Source organism: Capra hircus, chromosome 3, assembly GCF_001704415.2.
Source record: "Capra hircus breed San Clemente chromosome 3, ASM170441v1, whole genome shotgun sequence".
Taxonomy (NCBI): domain Eukaryota; kingdom Metazoa; phylum Chordata; class Mammalia; order Artiodactyla; family Bovidae; genus Capra; species Capra hircus.
In genome coordinates, this window is record NC_030810.1 from 46286669 (window position 1) to 46313015 (window position 26347).

At 38.7% G+C, this 26347-nt stretch overlaps 1 pseudogene; it reads left to right on the top strand.

The window, feature by feature from the left end:
* On the top strand, nucleotides 1820-2199 carry LOC102178784 (annotated as a pseudogene).

Consider the following 26347-nt stretch of genomic DNA (forward strand, 5'->3'; position numbering starts at 1 on the left):
GGCAGAAAAGATTTAAGTCACTTTTGTGTCTGACCTTTTATTCCATTTATTCTCTCTCTCCTCGTGGGGACTACAGAGTTCATATATTCCTAGTAGAGTACCTAATGAAAGTCTGCAAATTATCTTTTGGAGGAGAGTTGACCAGCCTACCCTGATGTGAGCTATAAACAAACTTTCAGTGTGTTATGAAATGAGGTTGTAGGGTTATCTGTTGCTGTAGCATGGACTAGCTCATCCTGACCAATATATATACCGAGTAGTTTTCTTTAGATTTGAGTAATTTCTAGGCAGATTTATTTGACAGAAGAAAGGCTTTGATTAAGAAGTCAGTATGCTGAAGAAATCAATAATAAAGACTCAGTAGAGAGGAGATTTGGATGCAGTTATTCCACTTTAGAAATTCTGAGAATTTGACATTGGAATTAGGACTTCCTATGGGAGTAATTTTACCTGGAGCATATCTGAATTTCCAGCATTGCCAAAAGAATAGACTTTAAGTATGAAGCCATCTGCCTTCCCCAGAGAGCTCTTCTTAATGACATCTCAGACCAGACTTAGAGATGATTTGAGATGCTAAATGTGTCTCTGAGGAGTTAACTTGGGGGAAGTAAAGCATTTAAGATGTATTATGCAGATGACACCACCATTATGGCAGAAAGTGAAGAAGAACTAAAGAGCCTCTTGATGAAAGTGAAAGAGGAGAGTGAAAAAACTTGGTTTAAAGCTCAACATTCAGAAAACTAATATCATGGCATCAGGTCCCATCACTTCATGGCAAATGGATGGGGAAACAGTGGCTGACTTTATTTTTGTGGGCTCCAAAATCACTGCAGATGGTGACTGTAGCCATGAAATTAAAAGATACTTGCTCCTTGGAAGGAAAGTTATGACCAACTTAGACAGCATATTAAAGAACAGAGACATTACTTTGTCAACAAAAGTCAGTCTAGTCAAGGCTATGGTTTTTCCAGTGGTCATGTATGGATGTGAGAGTTGGACTATAAAGAAAGCTGAGCCCCGAAGAATTGATGCTTTTGAACTGTGGTGTTGGAGAAGACTCTTGAGAGTCCCTTGGACTGCAAGGAGATCCAGCGAGTCCATCCTAAAGGAGATCAATTCTGGGTGTTCATTGGAAGGACTGATGCTAAAGCTGAAACTCCAGTACTTTGCCCACCTGATGCAAAGAACTGACTCATTTAAAAGAGACCCTGATTCTGGGAAAGATTGAGGGCAAGAGGAGAAGGGGGTGACAGAGGATGAGATGGTTGGATGGCATCACCAATTCATGGGACATGAGTTTGGGTGGACTCTGGGAGTTGGTGATGGACAGGGAGGCCTGGTGTGCTGTGGTTCATGGGGTCACAAAGAGTCAGACACGACTGAGTGACTGAACTGAATTGAACTGATGCATTTGAAATATGAGGAAGTTTAAACAATTTTCCTTTTATTAAAGCAATTTCTGATTAGAAATATCATTAAATTACTTAAAAACAATTTAAAATATTTAAAAATTTTCCAGAATGAGAAAAACAATTACATATAAGAAAATATGACAATACACACTGAACAAGGTCTTAATCTGAGCACAAAATGTCAAAGAGTCATAAATGAATCAAAAGACAGCTTCATAAATCTGAAGGTACCAGAGAGGCAAGGAAAAAAACATGATGAGCAGGAGGTAAAAGAGGAGAGGAAAGGAAGATGGCAGATTATCTGACCATATGTGTTTTAGTCATAGTCTCACCTTCCCTGTTTCTCCGATCCTGGCTGTGTGGGGTTGCAGGGGACTTAGAGTATCTGCTGGTAATGGCCGGCGGCCGTCGCTATGGAGACAGATGATGCTGGAAATCGACTGCGGTTTCAGTTGGAGTTGGAATTTTTAGTGTTTAGCCAACCCAAATTACCGTAACTTTCTTGCCCGAAGAGGTTACTTCAAAGATAAAGCTTTTGTTAATTATCTTAAGTACTTGCTTTACTGGAAAGAACCAGAATATGCCAAGTATCTACAGTACCCTCAGTGTTAACACGTTAGACCTGCTCCAGTACGAACACTCCCGCAAGGAGCTGGTGAATGCTCAGTGTGCGAAATTTATTGATGAGCAGCAAATTCTGCACTGGCAGCACTATTCCCGGAAGCAGATGAGCCTTCAGCAAGCCCTGGCGGAGCAGCAACAGCAGAATAACATATCAGGAAAATAAAAAGCTGGATCCCGACCAGGCTCCTAAGACATGTATATATTGCTTTTGTACAGTGAAGACAGAAAAAACTGTTCCTATTTACCTTTATTATGGTAGCAGCCAGACCAGTCAGTGTGCTTATTTAATTGAATTTTTATTGTTACTAGATTATTTCTGTTAAACCAGAATTGTTGTACTTTGATTTCCCTGTGGATTTGTAAGCTTTTATTAATATTTAACACAGAAATGTCTGAAGAACAGAAATGTTAGGTACTGCAGACCTATTTAAGGCAGTGGGGCATGAGGTAAGGGGAGGGCCACCAAGCCAAACCCTGCTCCTCATGTACAGTGGGGCCTGGGACAGGTCTCAGAGAAGGCAATGGCACCCCACTCCAGTACTCTTGCCTGGAAAATCCCATGGATGGAGGAGCCTGGTAGGCTGCAGTCCATGGGGTCATGAAGAGTCAGACACGACTGAGCGACTCACTTTCACTTTTCACTTTCATGCATTGGAGAAGGAAATGGCAACCCACTCCAGTGTTCTTGCCTGGAGAATCCCAGGGATGGGGGAGCCTGATGAGCTGTTGTCTATGGGGTCGCACAGAGTCGGACATGACTGAAGCAACTTAGCAGCAAGCTGTTGAACCAGAAGCATATTTTATAGTAATAAAATTATAACAATAAAAATGTGTATTTGTGTAGTTTGCTAGATTCCTCCCCCCCCTTTCCTTTTTCAGAGGTGCTGCCCTCTAACCTGTGTTAGGCACAGTGCCTTGTCTCCCTTTCTTCCATGTGTCCTCTACGGAGTGTTCTTCTAGTGTATACACCTGTGCAACCACTCTTGACTTTGCTGTGGGCTTCTTTCTTGCACTGCTAATCACTGACTTGCACTCCAAGTGATGTATTTGCGCACCTCATCTCTATGAGAAACCAGGGGACAGATGGAGAAATATGGTCATTCCTTTACCCTTCCCAAGACTAGCACATTCAATTGTGCAAATATATAATTATTTGTCTACTGAAGAATTAGTGCCAATTGAAATGGCAGTTAAAATGTAGGAGCAAAACTATCAGATTTCCAGATAATTTGATTTAACCCCTGGAGTTGTAAAAGATAGCTAGTCTTAAACCTTTCAAAAGGAGATGAGTTTGGAGAGTAACTTACCTTATTTTTTAATTGAAGTTAGTTGGCATACAGTAAAGTATGTCTTGTCTCTGAAAAGCCTGCCAGAATCTTGAAAGAGCTACACGGAGCTTTAATGTTAGTTGATTATGCAACAACCACAATAACAACCTGCCCATCAAAACAAAGAAACATTCATGGCCCCAGATAACACCTCTGATGACCATTAGGGGCACACCACCTTTACTGTCTTTTAACAGTGGAGAGTCAGTTTTCATTTCAAGTGAAAGAATGCTCAAAATACCACACAATTGCACTCACCTCACACGCTAGTAAAGGAATGCTCAAAATTCTCCAAGCCAAGCTTCAGCAATACGCGAACCGTGAACTCCCTGATGCTCAAGCTGGTTTTAGAAAAGGCAGAGGAATCAAAGATCAAATTGCCAACATCTGCTGGATCATGGAAAAAGCAAGAGAGTTCCAGAAAAACATCTATTTCTGCTTTATTGACTATGCCAAAGCCTTTGACTGTGTGGATCACAATAAACTGTGGAAAATTCTGAAAGAGATGGGAACACCAGACCACCTAACCTGCCTCTTGAGAAACCTATTTGCAGGTCAGGAAGCAACAGTTAGAACTGGACATGGAACAACAGACTGGTTCCAAATAGGAAAAGGAGTACATCAAGGCTGTATATTGTCACCCTGCTTATTTAACTTCTATGCAGAGTCCATCATGAGAAACACTGGGCTGGAAGAAGCACAAGCTGGAATCAAGATTGCCGGGAGAAATATCAATCACCTCAGATATGCAGATGACACCACCCTTATGGCAGAAAGTGAAGAGGAACTAAAAAGCTTCTTGATAAAAGTGAAAGAGAAGAGTGAAAAAGTTGGCCTGAAGCTCAACATTCAGAAAACAAAGATCATGGCATCTGGTCCCATCACTTCATGGGAAATATGTGGCAAAACAGTGTCAGACTTTATTTTTGGGGGCTCCAAAATCACTGCAGATGGTGACTGCAGCCATGAAATTAAAAGACGCTTACTCCTTGTTAGAAAAGTTATGACCAACCTAGATAGCATGTTGAAAAGCAGAAACATTACTTTTGCCAATAAAGGTCCATATAGTCAAGGCTATGGTTTTTCCAGTTGTCATGTATGGATGTGAGAGTTGGACTGTGAAGAAAGCTGAGTGCAGAAGAATTGATGCTTTTGAAGTGTGGTGTTGGAGAAGACTCTTGAGAGTCCCTTGGACTGCAAGGAGATCCAACCAGTCCATCCTAAAGGAGATCAGTCCTGGGTGTTCATTGGAAGGACTGATGCTAAAGCTGAAACTCCAGTACTTTGGCCACCTGATGCGAAGAACTGACTCATTTAAAAAAGACCCTGATTCTGGGAAAGATTGAGGGCAAGAGGAGAAGGGGGTGACAGAGGATGAGATGGTTGGATGGCATCACCAATTCATGGGACATAAGTTTGGGTGGACTCTGGGAGTTGGTGATGGACAGGGAGGGGCCTGGTGTGCTGCAATTCATGGGGCTGCAAAGAGTTGGACACGACTGAACAACTGAACTGAACAGTGGACCATCACCTAACTTTATCAGGCTTTCACAAGTAGTTATATCGTTGCAAAGAAATGTAACTAAGAAATTACAGTAAAACAAAACAAATCAGAAAAATAAAGCACAGGGTTATTGAGTTCTTTGTGTCATATTATCTTAATTATAACCCAATGAATACCCTCCTAAAGTAAAGTTTAGAATGAGCTGGAAGAACTCATACTAATTATCTGATCTAACCACATAATTTTATAGATGAGGAAACTGAAACTAAGAAGAATAGTTGACTTTCTTAAGATCTCACACAGACAATGGTAGCTTCAGGTCTGAAACGCAAATGACACATCAAGTAAGCAAATGTTTACCTTGACTGCTAGATCTCTTTTTAATCCCCAAATCCTCAAACAGTACACTTTTCAGATTTTGTTTGTTCTGGAATATCATGTCCTTTTAAAACGTGAATGAGCTAGTTAAATAATTCATTCAAAACTTACTTTTTGGTATGTCTGTGTGCCATGAAGTATGGTAAGCACTGCTGTACCGTGTAGGACAAAATTCAGACCCCCAAATCGTGAATTTTAAGGTCATGGAAAAGGATATGTAGTCACTTCCTTAATAAAAATAAGGAATTAACTCAGCAAAATTCATAGCATCCCTTGCTGTGTGCCACTGTTTCAGGTTCTGCGGAATATATCAGTGAACAAGGTAAATCCTCTGGTGGCACATACGTAGTCTAGGGAATAGGAAACATGAATGAGCATTTGTGAAACAGTTAGTGCTGTGACAGGGAAAAGCAAAGAGGCCCCTCGGGGCCCCCAGGAAGGAACATAACCCCAGCCTTGGGAGTGGTAAGGGAAATTCCCTGAAGGAAAGAATGAAAAACAAACGTTTAACAGGTTAATATCTATGACTTAAAAGGCAGAGGTTCTTCTGCTCAAATTAGATTTGAGCAGATGACTTAAGATGGCATTTGCTTTCTAATTTGATGTGGTTCTTACTATCTACTGAACTGTCTTGCTAAAAGTCTTTTCAGAAATGGGTAATAGTAGTTTTAATCCAATACTCTACTACTTTGTGTCTGTCATAAGACAATAATCTAAAAAAGGAAATAGTGTGTAGTCCTGAACATCTTTAGATATTGTTCATTGTAATGAAGAAATATTGAAAACAAAGTGAATATTTACTAATAGAGGAAATGTTAGTTAAATTTTGTTATGCCTCTGCTATTATTAGAAATTATGGTTATGAAAATGACATGTAGAGAAGCCTTTCTGCCTGTCATAGGAGGTAGAAACGGGGGGAAGAGACTACATAGAGAGGGTCAAGAAAAAGACAAGAAGATCCAGAAAAAAGCAGTCTAAGGTTTTCCTGAACATTGAAGCTTTCGCTCATCTGAAATAGTGGTTTTCAAAACTAGTTTTTATAAGGGAAATATTGATATATTTAATAAAAATAATATTGTCTGTGGAATCCAATACATAAAACTTATAAATATATGAAAGCAATATCTTCATATACTACAGACAAAACAAAACTAAAATAAAATGGCACTGATACTAACAGAAGATGGCAACTGTCATCCATAAAATACAATGTAAGGTTGTTGAATCCATCAAACCTGTCTCACTGATCTCATTAATTAACTTATTTTAAGTAAGTGCTAAAAATTTTAATTTTTAGTATATTTTATTAATAATGATTATTTGAAGAAGTATATGAAGAAACTTCTGATTCATCCCAGTGAATAACAGTGATATGCTTGTAAAGCTTTGTATTAATTAATAGAAGCAGACATGCAATTCATAGAACAGTGTGTGGATACTTGCTCAGTCATGTCTGACTTTTTGTGACTCTACGGACTGTAGCCTGCCAGGCTCCTCTGTCCATGAAATTGTTTAGGCAAGAATACTGGAGTGGGTTGCTATTTCCTTTTCCAATAGGACAGTACAAAGGCTGATCAATTACACACTTAAAAAGAAAGTTAAATATGTGCTTAGAGTTGGCAGGAAGATCTGTATTCTGACACTAAGCAGAGACAAGTTAGTTTGGCAGCCCTTATTAAGTGATATCTTCCAATATGTTGGAAATTTGATGTGTAACACCAAATTAAAAATACATGTTTGCACTGGATATAAAAATTAAATCTAATCAAACATTTATATACACTCTGAAGATGGAAATTTTTGTATACATTGCATCTGATTTGAATGGTGATTTTCACAAGTATTATTGCATGTGTTTTCTTTGCTAGGAAATGAATTTATTATAAATAAGATGTAGATAATTTGAGGGAAAGTTTTGGAGAAAGCTATCTTCTCCAAAATCACTGCAGATGGTGACTGAAGCCTTGAAATTAAAAGACACTTGCTCCTTGGAAGGAAAGCTATGACAAACCTACACAGCATATTAAAAAGCAGACACATTACTTTGCTGACAAAGGTCCATATAGTCAAAGCTATGGTTTTTCCAGGAGTCATGTATGGATGTGAGAGCTGGACCATAAAGAAGGCTGAACATCGAAGAATTGATGCTTTTGAACTGTGGTGTTGGAGAAGACTCTTGAGAGAGTCTCTTGGACTGCAAGGAGACCAAACCAGTCCGTACTAAAGGAAATCAGTCCTGAATATTCATTGGAGGGACTGATGCTGAAGCTGAAACTCCAATGCTTTGGCCTCCTGATACGAAGAACTGACTCACTTGAAAAGACCCTGATGCTGGGAAAGATTGAAGGTGGGAGGAGAAGGGGACAACAGAGGATGAGATGGTTGAATGGCATCACTGACTCAATGGGCATGAATTTGAGTAAACTCCAGGAGTTGGTGATGGACAGGGAGGCCTGGTGTGCTGCAGTGCATGGGGTTGCAAAGAGTCAGACACGACTGAGTGACTTCACTTTGACTTTTCCCTTTCATGCATTGGAGAAGGAAATGGCAACCCACTCCAGTGTTCTTGCCTGGAGAATCCCAGGGACGGGGGAGCCTGGTGGGCTGCGGTCTATGGGGCCGCACAGAGTCAGACATGACTGATGCGACTTAGCAGCAGCAGCAGCAGCAGAAGCATCCACTAACATAATCATTAACTGCAGAGAAGCAGGGAAATATGACCTGTGACAAATAGAAAAAAATCAAAGGTCAACAAATGACAAAGATACTAAAATTAGATAAGGATTTAAAAACAGTACATACATCTGTTTATACAAATATACAGATGTATATTTTCATTATGTTCATGTATTTCTATAAATCCTTGACTGAAGAATACATGGACATAATGAGGAATGGGGGGAAATTTAAATTGGTAGACTTTAACACTGTATTGCATTAACATTTTAGTCAGTAGAGTAAAGCAGATTATCCTTCATAATGTGGGTGGCCTCATCCAATCAGTTGAAAGTCTGACTAGAACAAAAAGTCTGACCCTTCCCCGGGAAATAAATAATTCTCCAGCCAACTGCCCTCTGACTTTATCTGTAACATCACCACTTCCTGCCTGATGGCCTTGAAACTAGAACATCTGCTCTCCATGGGTCTCCCATACCATAGACCAATGCTGCAGATTTTGGATTTATCAGCCTTCATAATCACTTGAGCCAGTTCCTTATATCAAGAAAATCTCTATCTGTCTGCCTTTCTATCTTGTTATCATCTATTTACCTATCTCCTGTTTGTTCTCTGGAAAACTTTAATACAAATGGTTATTTCTGCAAAATTGCTACTTGTTAGAAAAGTGGTTACAGTGATCAATAAGATTTTGATGTTAAGAGCCATGTGAAGAATTTAAATAAGCTTGTTTAGTGAAATTTGAAGGTATAAAATTAATATTTTAAATATAATGCATTGATTTGCAGGGTATGTGATTTAAAATAAATATGTAACTAAATAAAATATGACAAATAATCAAATCATGTTTTACTTTTAAGGTTTATTTTCTTGTTGGTATACATATATTTAATCAGGATCTTATTCTCATTTTTATTGTGCTTATATTCTAATTTGGTCATTAAAAGTTTATCTTATATTCTGATATTCTGGGTTATCCTATATTCAGGCAGGCATATGTGGTAATTTCATTGAGCTACAGTTTTCTTACATGTAATACAGAATAAAATGATACCTACTCCGTATTTTGGGAACGAAATGAGATAATGAACATAAAGCGTTTAGTGTAGTGCCTGGTACATAATTATTATTTAGTAATTATATACATATATATCTTATCTTTAAAAGTCAGTATAAGGATGGAGTTGAAGAAAGAATTGGCAGAGTTAATGTTTTTTTGCAATGATTGGAAAATTGTTAGCATTCAGATAATTGAAGCTGAGTTCTATTACTTCTGCATGCAAACACAGGGACACATTTTTTCATGAATTATTTTTGGGAAAATGTGATTGTTCTATTATTCTTTTCTTTGGCTAGAAAAAGCAACTGAAGTAGTGAGCTTATTGCTCTTTGAAGAAAATATTATTAATTCTTACTAGAAGCCTGAGAGAAAGAGTATAAGTTGCATCAATTTGGGAGGAGTATATTAAATATTGTATAATTGTAATTGATTTTGAGAACAGTTTATCTCATTTCTCTATCAGCAAGATTACCCTCCTTTAAAAGGCCCTAGCAATGACATCTCAGACACAAGCCATCACTTCTGCATCTAAATTTTAATGAAAAAATTGTAACTGCATATTTTTATTATTAGCAATCATATTCAATTATATAATGTATAATTTTACTGGCTATTAATTATATTATACTAACTGCTGCTGCTGCTAAGTCGCTTCAGTCGTGTTCAACTCTGTGCGACCCCATAGACGGCAGCCCACCAGGCTCCCCTGTCCTTGGGATTCTCCAGGCAAGAACACTGGAGTGGGTTGCCATTTCCTTCTCCAATGCATGAAAGTGAAAAGTGAAAGTGAAGTAGCTCAGTTGTATCCGACTCTTAGCAACCCCATGGACTGCAGCCTACCACGCTCCTCTGTCCATGGGATTTTCCAGGCAAGAGTACTGGAGTGGGTTGCCATTGTCTTCTCCGATTATACTAACAATTATATTTATAAGTTAATAATTTATTCTGATTCTAACTTACCCTTTCAAAATTTCCATCAAGGGGACTTTAAAAGTTATATATTAAAAGCTTTTATATAAAAACTACTTGAGGTTCATTCTCTATAGTATCAATATGAGTATCTTATTTGTTCATTTATTTGCTCACTGGTTTTCAGTGTCCATAATGGGGAAGAATGTTGCAGTTGTCACAAAAAGTGCACAATTTTATGGCTCCTTTTCTCAAAGAACATCGAGATCTTTGTTAATCTCCACATTGGAATGGACTGCCTCGTCAACACAGTTGCCCTCTATCACATTATTCAACATTTCTCTTCATAATATCTGAAAATATCAATGTTCCTTAAGTGCGGGCAGACTTTCCCCCTAGAACAGTGGTTGACACTAGATGGTACTCAATATGTACCTGTTTGTTTACATATGATCTTACTAGTATCTGTCTATGAGGCAGTTATTTTTACTGTTGCCTTTCTACAATTAAGAAAATAAACACAACATATTTAAATTATTAGTTCAAAGTCACATGATTGGTAAAATGTTAGAGCTAAGATCCTTGTTATGTGAAAATGTGTAAATAGTGCTACAAAGGCATGGAAGATTAGACATGGTGACTAGTTCTTTTTGATTGCATTATAGTTGATGAATAGGAAATAATGCTTAAGGTATAAGTTGTTTCACATACTAAACGGTCTTAAACACCAAACTGAAAAACCTGGACTTGATTCAGAAAACAAAAGAGAATTTTAGAGCATGCTCTGCTTTTACTGCTTTGCCTTTGCACATGCTGAACTCATGCCCAGTTCTCTTCTGTCTCCTTCTTCCTCTCCTTTAATGAGTACTGGAACCAGCATTTCATATTCCTGTAGTAAGCAATAGTGGGACTAGACATATTTTCTTGTCTCTATATTAAATAATACTAAGAACCAGCAAAAATTACTTGGCTACTTGCTCCACAAAATACATGTCCCTGGACAATAAGACTATGAACAAGCTAATTAATTTACTTACCAAGACAGACAGCTTCATCATCTAGACTAGCTTCAAAACCAGTCCACAATTATGTCATAAACTCTGCCCATTTCCATCCAATTCCCTTTCTAGACCCTCCTTAAAGGCACTTAGCCCAAGTCTCAAAATCCTTTATCTTCTCCTCCTTTCACTCTTCTGAGTTACCACTAAAATTTGGTCAGATGGTATTAACCCTTACCATACTAAGTCTAATAAGTTTAGTTTTGTTTGACCTTCAGGTTTTTCTGACGGCCTTTCAGGGACCTGACAGTTGAAAATCCATGTCTACTTTTTATAGTCCATAGCTGAAGCATCATTGCCTTGGTAAGCTTGAGATGTCATGTTTGGTTTCTAGCCTAGGAGCAGTTAATACACCTTTCCTGTGTCCCATACCTCCCTGTATACATTTCCATACTCCATCAGAGTGCAATCTTGCTGTTAGATTGGGAGTCTGCAAGAGCAGTCACCATGACTTCATCCTTGTATGTTTTTAGCACTGCCTTGAACATGGAGTGGGTACTCGGTGCTGTTGACTACTGTATTGAATGAATACATGCATGACCAAGCGTACATAGAGAGAATTATCATAAAGAGATCAGATAGAAGGTGATTGCAGTAGGTTATTAATGAGTGCTGGTGAATAGAAATGTGTAGCCTCCACCAAGATGAATCAATTCAGTGAAGTCCAAGTGCCATTGGGAAAATTCCAATGATCAATTAAAGAGAAACAGCCTTATATTTCTTTTAGTGGTTTTCAACCCTCACTATAAACTGAAAAAAGTTAGTATGTTTAAAAAATCCAGTGCCCTCTTCCTGAGTGCTACCCTCACCCCACCACTCTGATTTAATTTAGTCTGTCATGAGGCAGGATTTTAGAATATTTTAAATGTGCTCTAAAAAGTGATGAAGCATTGGTCTAAATGCTCAGTAATGCTATTTATTCTGTTGTTTCTATGACATCCTCTAAGCCCACTGATTCTTCAGAAGTTGTAGTTAGTAACAAGCAGATGAGATTCTTCTGCCAAAGAAGCTTAGCAGAATTTTGTGTGAAAGACATTGAGGGATAGTTGGCTTAGTAGTTTACAAACATATTCATAAATTAATTGACCATAGGTTTGTGGATTTATCTCTTGGCTTTCTATCCTGTTCCATTGATCTGTGTTTCTGTTTTTGTGCTAGTGGTGGTGGTTTAGTTGCTAAGTCCTGTCTGACTTGTGACCCCATGAACTGTAGCCTGCCAGGCTCCTCTGTCCATAGGACTTCCCAGGCAAAAATACTGGAGTGGGTTGCCATTTCCTTCTCCAGGAGCTCTTTCCAACCCAGGGATTGAACCCAGGTCTCCTGCATTGCAGGTGGATTCTTTACCAACTGAGCCACCAGGGAAGCCTGATTAGTCTATAAAGTCTTTAATATAAATATTAAATTAAAATTAATTAGTCTATAGTTTAAAGTAATTAGTCTATAAACTCTTTAATATAAATATTATATTTCTAATATAAAGTGGATATACTGACCCCTCAGTGTAATGGTTTTACAAATCTAGCTGTTCCTTTAATAATATTTGACTGAGTCATATACACAAAAGTTAAATATATAATACAGGTCTTCACATTATTTATGTCTTAAGAGGCCCCAACAAAGACAGAACTGAAGACAAGCATTTAGCTTAAGAATATGAACAAGATACTGTTATTAGACATGAGATTCCAGAGACCACTGTGGCACAAAGGTGATTTGTAATGCCAGACTGTAATTGGCCTTCAGTCTCAGGGGGACCCAAGGAAATCTAAGGAATAGTCTTTTAACTCTGGTGCCATGACAGTACTGGATTGCAAGGAGATCCAACCAGTCCATCTTAAAGGAGATCAGTCCTGGGTGTTCACTGGAAGGACTGATGCTGAAGCTGAAACTCCAATACTTTGACCACCTCATGTGAAGAGTTGACTCATTAGAAAAGATCCTGATTCTGGAAGGGATTGGGGGCAGGAGGAGAAGGGGATAACAGAGGATGAAATGCTTGGATGACACCACTGACTCTATGGACACGGGTTTGGGCGGACTCTGGAAGTTGGTGATGGACAGGGAGAACTGGCGTGCTGTGGTTCATGGGCTCACAAAGAGTCGGACATGACTGAGTGACTGCACTGAACTGAATTGAATGACAGTATGGATGTCACTTCTGATTAATCAGTGATGGAAGGACTGTGACTGCCAGTTGTGCAGACAGTAGCTTTAGGCTCCATTCTGTGGAGATCATCACAACACAGATTAGAGGCTGTAAATTACCAAATTTAAGTGTCATGTTCTTGAAAGGTAGCCCCAAGGCACATCTATAGGAACACTTCTTTATTCAATTAAGATCCTTCTCAAAGTATAGCTCAGGGCCAAGAGTTTTCAAAAGTAAAGTTTAATATTCTCCTTAGAGGCTTTAACCCACTGGCTTTCCTAGTACAACTACATATCAAGTCAATAGCAGAACTATTCACACACCGACTGCATGGTATACGAGTTATGCGTCATTTTGAAAACATAAGTAAGCTTTATTCCCATTTATAGCTGGGGAAAGTAAAGGTCACTGATGCGAAGGGACTTCATCAAGATTAGTCAGCTAAAAGTGGACTCCACCAGTACCATACTGTTTTGATTACTTCAGCTTTGTAGTATAGTCTGAAGCATTGAGCCTGAATCATCCAGTTAAATCTGTGACAAAGGAAGCAGGAGTACACAGTAGAGGAAAGATAGTCTCTTCAATAAATGGTGCTGGGAAAACTGCACAGCTACATGTAAAAAAATGAAATTAGAACATTCTCTAACACCATTCAGAAAAATAAACTCAAAATGGAAAATATAGGCCGAATAATCTTTGACATAAATTGCAGTGATGTTTTTTGGGATCTGTCTCCTAGAGTAATAAAAGCAAAAATAAATGGAACCTAATTAAACTTACAAGCTTTTGCACAGCAAAGGAAACTATAAATAAAATGAAAAGACAGCCTACAGAATGGGAGAAAATTTTGCAAACGAGATCATCAATAGGAATTAATCTCTAAAATATACAGATAGCTCATACAGATAAATATCAAAGAAACAGACAACCCAATCAAGAAATAGGCAGAAGATCTAAATAGACATTTCTCCAAAAAGACATCTAGATGGGCAAAATGCACATTAAAACATACTCTACTGCACTAATTATTGGAGAAATGCAAATAAAAATTATTATGAGGTATCACATCACTCTAGTTAGAATGGCCATCACCAAAAAGTCTACAAACAATAAATGCTGGAGAGGGTGTGGAGAGAAAGGAATCCTCCTGCTTTGTTGGTGGGAATGTAAATTGGTATAGCCATTATGATAAACAGTGTGAAGTTTCCTTAAAAAGTAAAAATGAGCTACCATATGATCGTACAATCCCAATCATGGGGCATATATCCAGAGAAGACCATAATTTGATAAGATACATGCACTCAGGAGGTATGAGTGGTAAAGAACCCTCCTGCCAATGCATGAGATGTAGGAGAGGTGGGTTCAATCCCTGGGTCAGGAAGATCCCCTGGAGAAGGGCATGACAACCCACTCCAGTATTCTTGCCTGGAGAATACCATGGACAGAGGAGCCTGGCAAGCTACGGTCTATAGGGTTGCAAATAGTTGGATGTGACTGAGCTTGCATGCATGCACATATACCCCAGTGTTCACTGTGGCACTATATACAATAGCAAGGGCATGAACAACCTAAACACTGATCAGCAGAGGAATGGATAAAGATGTGATACATACATACATACAGTGGAATATAATTCAGAATATAATTCAGTGGAATATAATATAAAAAGGAATGAAATAATGTCATTTGCTGCAACATAAATGTGTCAGAGATTATCATAGTACATGAAGTAAGCCAGAGAAGACAAATATGCTATTTCTTGTATATGGAATCTAACAAGATGCTGCAAATAAACTTATATACAGAACAGAAACATACCCCCACGCATAGAAAGCAAACTTATGGTTACCAGAGGGGAAAAGCAGAGGAAGGGGTAAATCAGGAGTTTGGGGTTAACATATACCCGTTACTATATAAAATAGATTACCAACAAAGACCTACTGTATAGCACAGGGAACTATATTCAATATTTTATAATAACCTATAAAGGAAAATAATCTGAAAAATATGTATGTATAACTGAATTGCTTTGCTGTACACCTGAAACTAACACAACACAGTGCATCAACTATACTTCAATGAAAAAATATTCAATATGATTGACTTCTTTGAAAAAGAAAAAATTTTGTGTAAATTAAATGCTTGTAAGAAAACAAAATACTGCAATTCTCAATAGAGGCATGTTGCTTTGGGGACTTCTTAGAATAGTTTTGTGTGTGTGTGTGTGTGTGTGTGTGTGTGTGTGTGTGGAAGAGACTTGAAATGTAAATGTTTATCAAAAGACAGCGTGTCTAAAAGATTCATTACCCCTAGAGTTAGAATAATATGTACTTGCTCCTTCTTTATGCTACTGTAGCAGCTTCTACTGACTTTTGTCTGCACTTCTTAGTGTGCTTGGATTGGAAAGATCTGTTTAATTTTCTGTTCCCCTTATTAATTTGTAAGTGTTTGAAGAGGAGCAGGATTATAAATCTATCTCTTTATTCCAAGATTTAGTGCCTAGTTATAATCAATAAGGATTGATTGATTAGAAAGAATAAAGCCAATAAGGAATGAAACATCTATCATTTGGCTAGATTGATCTAGAGCATGATGTAAATGAGATCACAGATGTGAGTTTATGCTGGATCAGGGCCAGATGGTTACTCAAAGATATTATCCCATGACCTTGTAACTGTCCTTTACTGTAGGCAGCTGCTTTGCATATACTGGTGCATCAGAGAAAAATCTTGCCGCTATTAACTCAAGAGGACGAACCCTAGATATGCTGGTTACTATCACCATTGTATCAAGGTCAACTCCATGTATTTTATCCTCTATAAATTAGAGAGCATTACTTCTTATAGGGTAGTTGTGAGGATTGAATGAATTAATAAGTGAGAATATCTAAAGTAGTAATTAGAAAAAAATTTAGAAATGTTTTCACTTGACTGCCCTTGAAAAAAAGCAAGTTTGCCATGATATTATTTGGACAGAGATATTTTAGAAAGGATTTAAGAATCAGAAGAATAGTTGAACTATATGGATGTAAAATTTCCATTCTTCAAATGAGATTCTATTATTTTAATTCTTATTTCAAAGATAAAAAAGGTAAGGTACAGAGGATAATAAATCTACCATATGGCCATCTCTTACTCATCTTTTGAGATTCAGCTAAAACATCGTCACTTCAAAGAGGACTCCTTAGATCCCACTTCTTCCGATCCATGTTCTCTCCCCTAGCACTCTATTGCTCTTATCGTAAGTTGTAGCTCTCTTTAATTATTCATGTCAGTATTTATTCAGTGTCTTTATTCCAAACTTTATACAAGCGACATGAGGGTAGAAACCAAGTATTTTCCTCCCCATAAAATATAACCACCAGAGACTAGCACTGGAAAAGGTCAGTTTTCATTCCAATCCCAAAGAAAGTCAATGCCAAAGAGTGTTCAAACTACCGCACAATTGTACTCATCTCACACACTAGCAAAATAATGCTCAATATTCTCCAAGCCAGGCTTCAACAGTATGTGAACGGTAAACTTCCAGATGTTCAAGCTGGATTTAGAAAAGGCAGAGGGACCAGAGATCAAATTGCCAACATTTGTTGGATCTTTGAGAAAGTAAGAGTACCAGAAAAACATCTACTTCTGCTTTATTGACTGTGCCAAAGTCTTTGACTGTGTGAATCACAACAGACTGTGGAAAATTCTTCAAGAGATGGGAATACCAGACCATCTTACCTGTCCCCTGAGAAGCCTATATGCAGGTCAGGAAGCAACAGTTAGAACTGGACATGGAACAACAGACTGGTTGCAAATTGGGAAAGAAGTACATCAAGGCTGTGTGTTATCACCCTGCTTATTTAACTTATATGCAGAGTACATCATGAGAAATGCCAGGCTGGATGAAGCACAAGCTAAGATTGCTGGGAGAAATATCAATAACCTCAGATATACAGATGATACCACCCTTATGGAAGAAGGTGAAGAAGAACTAAAGAGCCTCTTGATGAAAATGAATGAGGAGAGGAAAAAAGTTGGCTTAAAATTCAACATTCAGAAAACTAAGATCGTGGCATATGGTCCCATCATTTCATGGCAAATAGATGGGGAAACAATGGAAACATTGACACACTTTATTTTTCTGGGCTCTAAAATCACTGCAGATGTTGACTGCAGCCATGAAATTAAAAGACACTTGCTCCTCGGAAGAAAAGCTATGACCAACCTAGACAGCATATTAAAAAGCAGAGACATTACTTTGCCAACAAAGGTCTGTCTTGTCAAAGTATGGTTTTTCCAGTAGTCATGTACAGATGTGAGAGCTGGACAATAAAAAGGCTGAGCGCTGAAGAATTGATGCCTTTGAACTGTGGTGCTGGAGAAGACTCTCAAGAGTCCCTTGGACAGCAAGGAGATCAAACCATTCAATCCTAAAGGAAATCAATCCTGAATATTCATTGGAAGGACTGATGCTGAAGCTGAAACTCCAATACTTTGGCCACCTCATGTGAAGAACTGACTCCTTGGAAACGACCCTGATGCTGGGAAAGATTGAAAGTAGGAGGACAATGGGATGACAGAGGATGAGATGGTTGGATAGCATCACTGACTCGATTTACATGAGCGTGAGCAAGCTCTGGGAGTTGGTGATGGACAGGGAAGCCTGGCGTGCTGCTGTCCATGGGATTGCGAAGAGTTGGACAGGACTGAGTGACTGAACTGACTGAGAGACTAGCACAGTTCTTGGCCCACAGAAGGCTGTCAAATACTTGTTAAATGAATAGACATCAAATTAATTAATTAACCTATTTGCTTATGTCAACTTATGAGAGGGATTTGAAATTTGTAAAGGGTAATGTATTATCCATTCACTTGCTTATTCATTTACTCATTTATTGAGGGCTTCCCTGGTAGCTCAGTGGTAAAGAATCTGCCTGCCAATGCAGGAGACACAGATTCAGTCCCTGGGTCAGGAAGATCTCCTGGAGAAGGAAATGACAACCCATTCCAGTATTCTTGTCTGGGAAATCCTATGGATGGAGGAGCCTGGCAGGCTACAGTCTATGGGGTCATGGGAGAGTGGACACAAATGAGTGACTAAACACCAACAAAACATTTTATGATTTTGCTTTTATTGAAAAAATTAAAATAAAGTTTTTACATCTAGATAATGTTTGTCTTTTTTTACTGCTACTTCTATCACTATTCTTGATGACTGCAACAGCAATGAAAATGATTAGTTCAATACTCTGGCCCCTGAGGTCCACGATTTCCTTACCTCTGTAGTTCGATTCTATCCCACCTTAGTTACCCCTATGGAACTTATCCTAGACCAGTATTTTTCAGACTGCAGCTTATGATGCTTCAGTGACACTGAAAAATAATTTATTAATTAGAATTTTTGAATGGAATGGAATAGAATTGAAAATTGAGTACATTTAAAAATCAGCATTGTTTTGTAAAAATTTATATATGAATACTAAATATCTATGTCAAATTCCTTTCTTTATGAGGATTATGGTCAAAAAAGTTTGTAAAATACTATTCTGGACATCATTATCCTCATCAGTAATGGCAGCACCCCTGAAACCTTAATTTTAAGCAGTCTTCTCTTTGTTTACTACTGCTTTCCTTCTAAGCTCTCTCACTCCAGCAGGTCCACCTGAGCATTTTATTATCCATGCAGACTCCCAATTCATTGCCTCCAACACTCTTTTACCCTGCAGTGTTTCCTCCTTCTCACTTTCTCCTTGCCCAGGTTACACTCCATGGTCTATCACATTCATGATAATTATCCTCATCTCCCTTGCTATGCTTTCTTTCCGTCTCACTTGACTGGCAAAACCGGTTATCTGCCCACTCCGTACTATACCTTATCAGCCTGGAATGTGGCTGCAGATTTGGAGACAAACTTTTGTGACGTGGTCTCATTTTGCATTTATGACCATATATCTCAAAGGAGGCCTTAGAATTACCCAGCCATCTTCCTGAAGTTCCCTAATCTGTTTTCCAACTCTGAGGTGCCTTCATGGCTTCTTTCTCCATTAACTTCCAGTATCCCTCATTTCCCAAGGAAATAAGTAACATCATAATACAACTAGGTCATCTATCTATGATCAAATTTCTGCCGCGCTTTCATTCTTACCCACATGCTCTTCTTCTATGACAATAGACTGCTGCCACTGTTCCTTAAATCCAAATCTCCCACTTGGCACCTGACATATCCCCTGTGAATTCCCCATTCTTCCTTTCATTTCTTTCTTTCTTTTCTTTTTTTTTTTTTAAGTCACAAACAGATCATAATAATCTAGCTGGGACAAACACTACTTTGTTTTTGGTTTGGGGTTTTTTGTTATTGTTTTTTATGCTTCATGTCTTGCTGGGTGTAATAGCAGAAGGAATGAGTGAATTGGGGAAGCTGGGCTGGGGCTGATGAGACATCACAGTTGTTGCCTCAAGCAGCCAGAAGCAACCCAGCGTCCTTCTGTGCCAACTGAGGCTCCAAAATTGAAAAATAGATAATAGAGGATGAAGGGGGAGTAAGAATACACTCTACTTCTTTAATGTTCTGAGAACTGGCTCTGCATCTAAATTATTATTATGCAACATGCTTTTTTCTAGTAAAGCTGTCAAGCGTTTCTGGGAAAGTATAACAGGATTCCTCTCCTTGCTCCTACGACCCCCATTGTTTCTTAAAATATGATTTGCATTTCCACTCCTTCCCACAGTTATTATCCTGATGTAGAAGACAGGGAGAGTTTAAAGGTCTTTCCTCACTGGGACCTTGAGTACTCATTTGCAGAGTTTATGGGAAAGAAGATCCTCTGTTTCAGTCTCTTCTGATGCATGTATTTCCATTTCCTGACCTTTCCAAAAATGACCCTGTAGGAGCAGTAGTTTTAGGGGATGAGAAATGATGTGGACAGTTCAAACTTTTTACCATATCATGTCTCAAAATTGACCTCACGGTCATCCCTCAAGAGACTCTTCTTACGACAGGTTCATTCACCTAGGGAAATTCATGGCTGCCAGAGTTCCTTGCAAAGCATGACTTAGAGAGATCTGGATTCTATTCCATTTCCTCCAGAATGTGTTAATGACATTTTAGTTCACATTTTATAATATTTTAAAGTGCTTTGTCAGCTGTGATTTCCTTTTATTCTGGAAATGACTTTGAAGTGAAGTCAAGTGAAGTGAAGTCACTCAGTCGTGTCCAACTCTTTGCGACCCCATGGACTACCTGTAGCCTACCAGGCTCCTCTATCCATGGGATTTTCCAGGCAATAGTGCTGGAGTGGATTGCCATTTCCTTCTCCAGAGGATCTTCCTGACCCAGGGATTGAACCTGGGTCTCCCACATTGTAGACAGATGCTTAACCGTCTGAGCCACCATATAAAGGGGTAACTGAGACTTGGAGAGGTTAAGTTGTTGAAGTTACTGGATTGTATTTGGTCAACATTAATTAAAGCAGAACCTGGTGGTAAGGTCCAAATTTTGGAATGTCTATCTCTGAGTTTTTACTTATTCCATAATTGCATTACTTTATTTTGTAAGGGTCCATTAGTGTTTATCTTCTGCCTTTTTAAGGACCCTAAACAATGTCAACCCACTCTAGTACTCTTGCCTAGAAAATCCTATGGACAGAGGAGCCTGGTGCAGGCTGCTGTCCTTGGGGTCACAAACAGTCAGACATGACTGAGCGATTTCACTTCACTTCAAACAGCCTCAAGTGAAAAGTCCATGTGGTTAGACAGATAATATGGGTTGCAACTGAGTGAGGAGGGAGAGGGGCCAGAGTGATTCCTATTGCATGAAGACTAGGAAGCAAAGGTGAGTTTACAGGTGATCAGGAGCTAAAATAGGTTTGCCAGGGGACGTAAGGGAAGCTGATAGGAGCAGACTTGGCCCAGAGCAGTGAAAAGGATGCCTTAACTCTTTAAGGCATGTTAAAAATGTATCTGATGTACCTTTGGGAGAAAAACATTGAATGATCTACTTCAATTCTCTTGCTTTAACTTTGAGAAAAGTAATAGTCCAAGAGATTAGGTAACTTACTGAAGGTTAAAAGTAAAATTCATGGAAGACCTGGGACTGGAATTTAGATTTGATTTATGACCCTTATGCTATTGTTGTGCCAACACTAAGTCGGGTCTGACTCTTTGTGACCCCCGGACTGCAGCACATCAGGCTTATCTGTCCTCGACTATCTCCCAAATAAACCCTGTAGTTTGTATCTCCTACTCCCCCACCTCTGTTTTGCCACCTCCCTACGTGTAACCACAGTTTGTTCTCTATATCTGTGAGTCTGCTTCTTTTTTTTTTTTTATATTACATTCACTAGTTTGTTGTATTTTTTTAGATTCTGTGTATAAGTGATACACGCAGTATTTATTTTTCTCTGTCTGACTTATTTCACTTACCATAATGCCCTCTGAGTCCACCCATTATTACTGCAAATGGCAAAAACTTATTCTTTTTAATGGCTGAGTAGTATTCCATTGTAGCCACACCATATTTTAAAAGAAAACTGCTTTCCCTCTACTTCTCTTTCCTTGATTCTATAGACTGGAACGCAGATAGGATGGTGAGCCAGCGGTGACAATGAGGGTGAGGGAAACAACCTACAAAAATGTATAACCAGTAAGTAAACTGGACAATGAAAATGAATGAACCTGAGTCACGAGTGGTTTTGAAAGCAGAATTCCCATCATAGGTAGAGCAACAGAAAGATAGATGATGGTGATAAAGATGATGATGATGGTGATACTGTATCTTGGATCACCTACACATATCTGGATTGTTATGAAATATTTTATTTTATTTGAGCTATTTTACTTTTGGGCCTCTTTGTTGCTGCAGTTTAGCTGTAATAAAACTGATACAAGCATCACTGAAATTTCTTCACATCACTTGAGATTCTGGGAAACAGATTTTTTCCCATGTACCTTCCCTATTTGCTAATAAAAATGTTAAAATGGCAAGCAAGTAAAATTTTAGACATGGAACTTTCACTAAATTTTGTTGTATTACACGTTCCCTTACCTTCCTTTACTTTGTTGCCATATATATATATATATATATATATATATATATATATATATATACATACTTATATATCTTTGGGGGAGATATGTTTGAAGTGAGAGATAAGAGTACAAAGAGCATGATGGCCAGATCACACATAAAATGACCCACAACCTGCAGCAAAGTTCCCAGGCTATGCTCCTTATCTACAATAAACAGCCTAGGAAACCAACCTGCTATCAGTCAGACTTGTAGGAAGTCAGACTTCTATAAAAATCCATGACCAGTACTTAATTCATAACTGACAACTTCTCTGATTTTTGCCCCCACTTTTAACTTAGAACCAAGCAGAGAAAGCCAAATAGGCTCTCCTAGCCAACTGCATTTGGAGAAGGAAATGGCAACCCACTCCAGTATTCTTGCCTGGAGAATCCCATGGGCAGAGGAGCCTGGCTAGCTACACTCCATGGGGTTGCAAGAGTCGGACATGACTTAGCAACTAAACCACCACCAGCCAGTTGCAGAGGGATAACCCATTTCTAGTTAGCCCACCTACAGTTTACCCAAGCCAGCAGAATTACAAACACAACATACCCAAAGCCCTTCCCTTTTTTTTTCCAGTATAAATTTCCAACTCTGTCTGCCTTTAAGTTTCTACCAAAACCCAAGTGACAGTGGCTGACTCTCTTGCTATAGCAAGCTCTAAACAAGCAGCTTTGCTTGTTCTCATTTGACTGGTCTTGATCTGTTTCCACAAAGAGCTTATGGAATCATACTCTTAAAGCAGATTTTATATGCAGTCCCACCTGTTTCTCAAGAGACAGAAAATTTGGTAGCTAAACTTATAAAAGTTCCAGAAGATGAATTTTTCAAAGGGTCTTCTGAGTGTCCTTGAAATGATTAATGGAACTTTGGAATTCTTTTGAGTCCTGATCCAATCGCAGTTCCAGCTTCCAGGACTTGAATCAGCAGTGATGACAGAGAGCTCTCTGGATTCATCTTTTGGGGGTCTTGTGATTTCCTAGCCTTGTCTCCAGCATTGCTGACCAGGGCAACTTTTGCCAAAAAATGACTTTAGGTACACCAAAGCTATGGTTCCAGACTCGTAGGCCGTATCTACAGAGCACTAAGCCAAGTGGAAATTTAGCACGGGTCCTACTAATTTGATCAATATAGACAGACAACAGGATAATTCAAGTCAAAATCAAGATAGACTTTGGTGGTTTTATTTAGATTTGACTTTTTAGTTTATGTTGCTATTTAGTATCAGATCTCAGTTTTCTTTATGCTAATTAACCACAAACTTGAGATTTTTTGCTAGATTTGATGGTACTTGGAGTGCTGAGATGAACTTCTGTTAGGTATGTATGTATGTGCATGCATACTCAGTTGAGTCTGATTCTTTATGATCCCATGAACTATAGAGTGCCAGGCTCTTCTGTCCATGGGATTCTCCAGGGAAGAATACTGGAGTGGGGGTTGCCATGTCCTCCTCCAGGGACTCTTCCCGACCCGAAGACTGAAACTGCATCTCCTGTGTCTCTTGTTTAAGGTATTTTCTGCTTCCATATCCCCCTTCTGCCATTACTTACACAAGAAATATTTCCCCTACAGAGGACTTGACTTTTTCTGTTTCCTTTATCACAGCAAATATAATTTGTTACTACTTATGATTAATTAGGGTTATTTATGTATTCTCTCTGAACATAGATTTGGATAATTCTTGGACTGTTGAGAGATTTGTTTAACCTCCTTAGAATTAAGTTATATCAAATACTTACATAGGTTTGCTTTGTGCCAACTACTGTTTTAAGTCCATTTTACATATGAACTCATTTAATCCTTGTAACAAACAAATGAGATTGATGCTATCATTATCATCCCCCAGATATTGAACCTGGGGCCCAGAAAGTTTTAGACTTTGACCAAGTTTAAACGGCTAGTAAGTTACAGAGCTTTGACTTCAGTTCAGAGGACATACTCTTAATCACCATCCTACACAATCTTTTTCAATCAGGATCATTTCCTGTGACATCAAACCAAGCCAACAGGTTAAACCAGAAGCTTAGGTTCTAATTAGAGAGGGGGAAGGACTTAGGTTATTTTGAAGCATTGACTCTCAGGTAGGAATTGTGAAGATTAAAATTTGAATCAGATGTATAGTCAAGGTTTTAGAAACAGCAGATAGGAATCATAAGGACCCAAGGACAGAGGTGCCAAATGAAGGGAAAAAGTAAGGGCAGAAGTGGACAAAGAAACTTCCTGTTTTAAAAGTTGTCTACATCTTGCATCCGTGTTGTAGAGGATTTCTCTTTCTTTGGCAGCAACTCTTATTTCTTTGCCATCTCTTGCTTCTTTCCTCTTCCTGCACCTTATATTTCCCTTTTCCTTGGGACCTAGAAGGATATTCTGTGGTCTGTTGTGTCTAAATCTAGGTCACCATCAGCCTAAACACAAAAGATTCTATGTATCACCCAGCCTTTCTCAGAAAACTAGTAAACTTCAGTTTGCATTCAATAACTCTTTTACTAGTTGTTTTTGTCTATGTATAATATTCCCTGAGGGATCTCGTGGGAGAAGAAGTAGCTTATTAAGGACAGGATTTGGAGGTTTTTGAGTCCTCTGGCCAAATTCCATTATAATCACTGTCGTAACAATTGAGAAACCTTGCATTTAGACAGATCTAAGTTCAAACTCTGGGTTTTGCACTTTTTGTGTGACCTCGGACCTTGACCTCTCTGGAATTTAAGTAGGTAAAGAAAATTTCTATTTAAGATGATTGTCTAGATCTTGTAGAGAAAAATATCCTTCATTCTGCTTTTCTCTTATTTCTTTCCATTTTCTTCCTTCTTTCGTTTTCTATACCTCATATATTCTTGTTTGTAGGGTTCCAGATCCAGAAGCATGTCCTTTAGCTTGTATCTTCATCTGTAAAATAACCTTATGGAATCATGATTAAATGATACAGAAGGGACACCTATCACCTAAGAAGTGTTCAACAAATGGCAACTCCTATTATGATATTGTGTGCTGTGCTGTGCTTAGTCGCTCAGTTGTGTTCAATGCTTTGTGACCCCATGGGCTGTAGCCCACCAGGCTCCTCTGTTCATGGGGATTCTCCAGGCAAGAATACTGGAGTGAGTTGCCATGCCCTCCTGCAGGGGATCTTCCCAATCCAGGAATCAAACCTGGTCTCCTGAATTGCGGGTGGATTCTTTACTGACTGAGCTAGCAGGGAAGCCCAGTGGGAAGCACAGCACAGCCCACAAACACACACACACACACATACATATTTTATTGTTGTGTTTAGTCGCTAAATTGTGTCCAACCCTTTGCGATGCCATGGACTGTAGCCCGCCAGGCTCCCCTGCTCATGGGATTCTTCAGGCAAGAATACTCTTCCCAACCCAGGGATTGAACCTGCATTTCCTGCATTGCAGGTGGAGTCATTACAACTGAGCCACTGGGAATGCCCATATGTATATATGCATACTCCCAAAATCATATGAAGTGAAATATGAATATAATCTATAAATATATAAGATTTTGTTACTGAAAATGATCACATTCTATTCTTTAAACATTTGTAGTTATTATTGTTTTGTTACTGTTTTGCCTTGAAAAGAATGTCATATAAAAGTTACTTTTAAAACTCAAAAATCTTATCTTGTAACTTTGTAAAGAACAAAGCAGAGCCCTGGGGTCTCAAGTCTGGTTATTTCTTTTTTGGAGGAAGGAAAAGGGGTTTAGTGTGGGAATCTCTGGGCCACCAGGGGGCAGCAGTAGGCACCCAGATGCAAAGCCAACAGTGCTCAGAAAGGAAAGTATTGTGCCTCCTGGGTTGAATCTTGGCTTGGTCCTAGTCCCACAGCGCTTATTGCCTGAGGTTTGCACAGCTGTCTCTGGACCGTCTATGAGCAACGGTTGGGATTTAGATTTTAAAACATGCCTTAGTCCATTTGTTTGGTATAGTAAAGTAAAGTAAAGTTGCTTAGTCGTGTCCAACTCTTTGCAACCCCATGGACTGTAGCCTACCAGACTCCTCTGTCCATGGGATTTTCCAGGCAAAAGTACTGGAGTGGGTTGCCATTTCCTTCTTCAGGGGATCTTTATGTATAAATTATGACATGGAAAGAGTTTCTTGAATCATATTCTTATTCTCTCTTTTCCTTTTCATTTATTGAATTTCTTTCTTAAAATAACCACATTACCAGGTGTAGAATAAGTAAATATCTTCCATTTT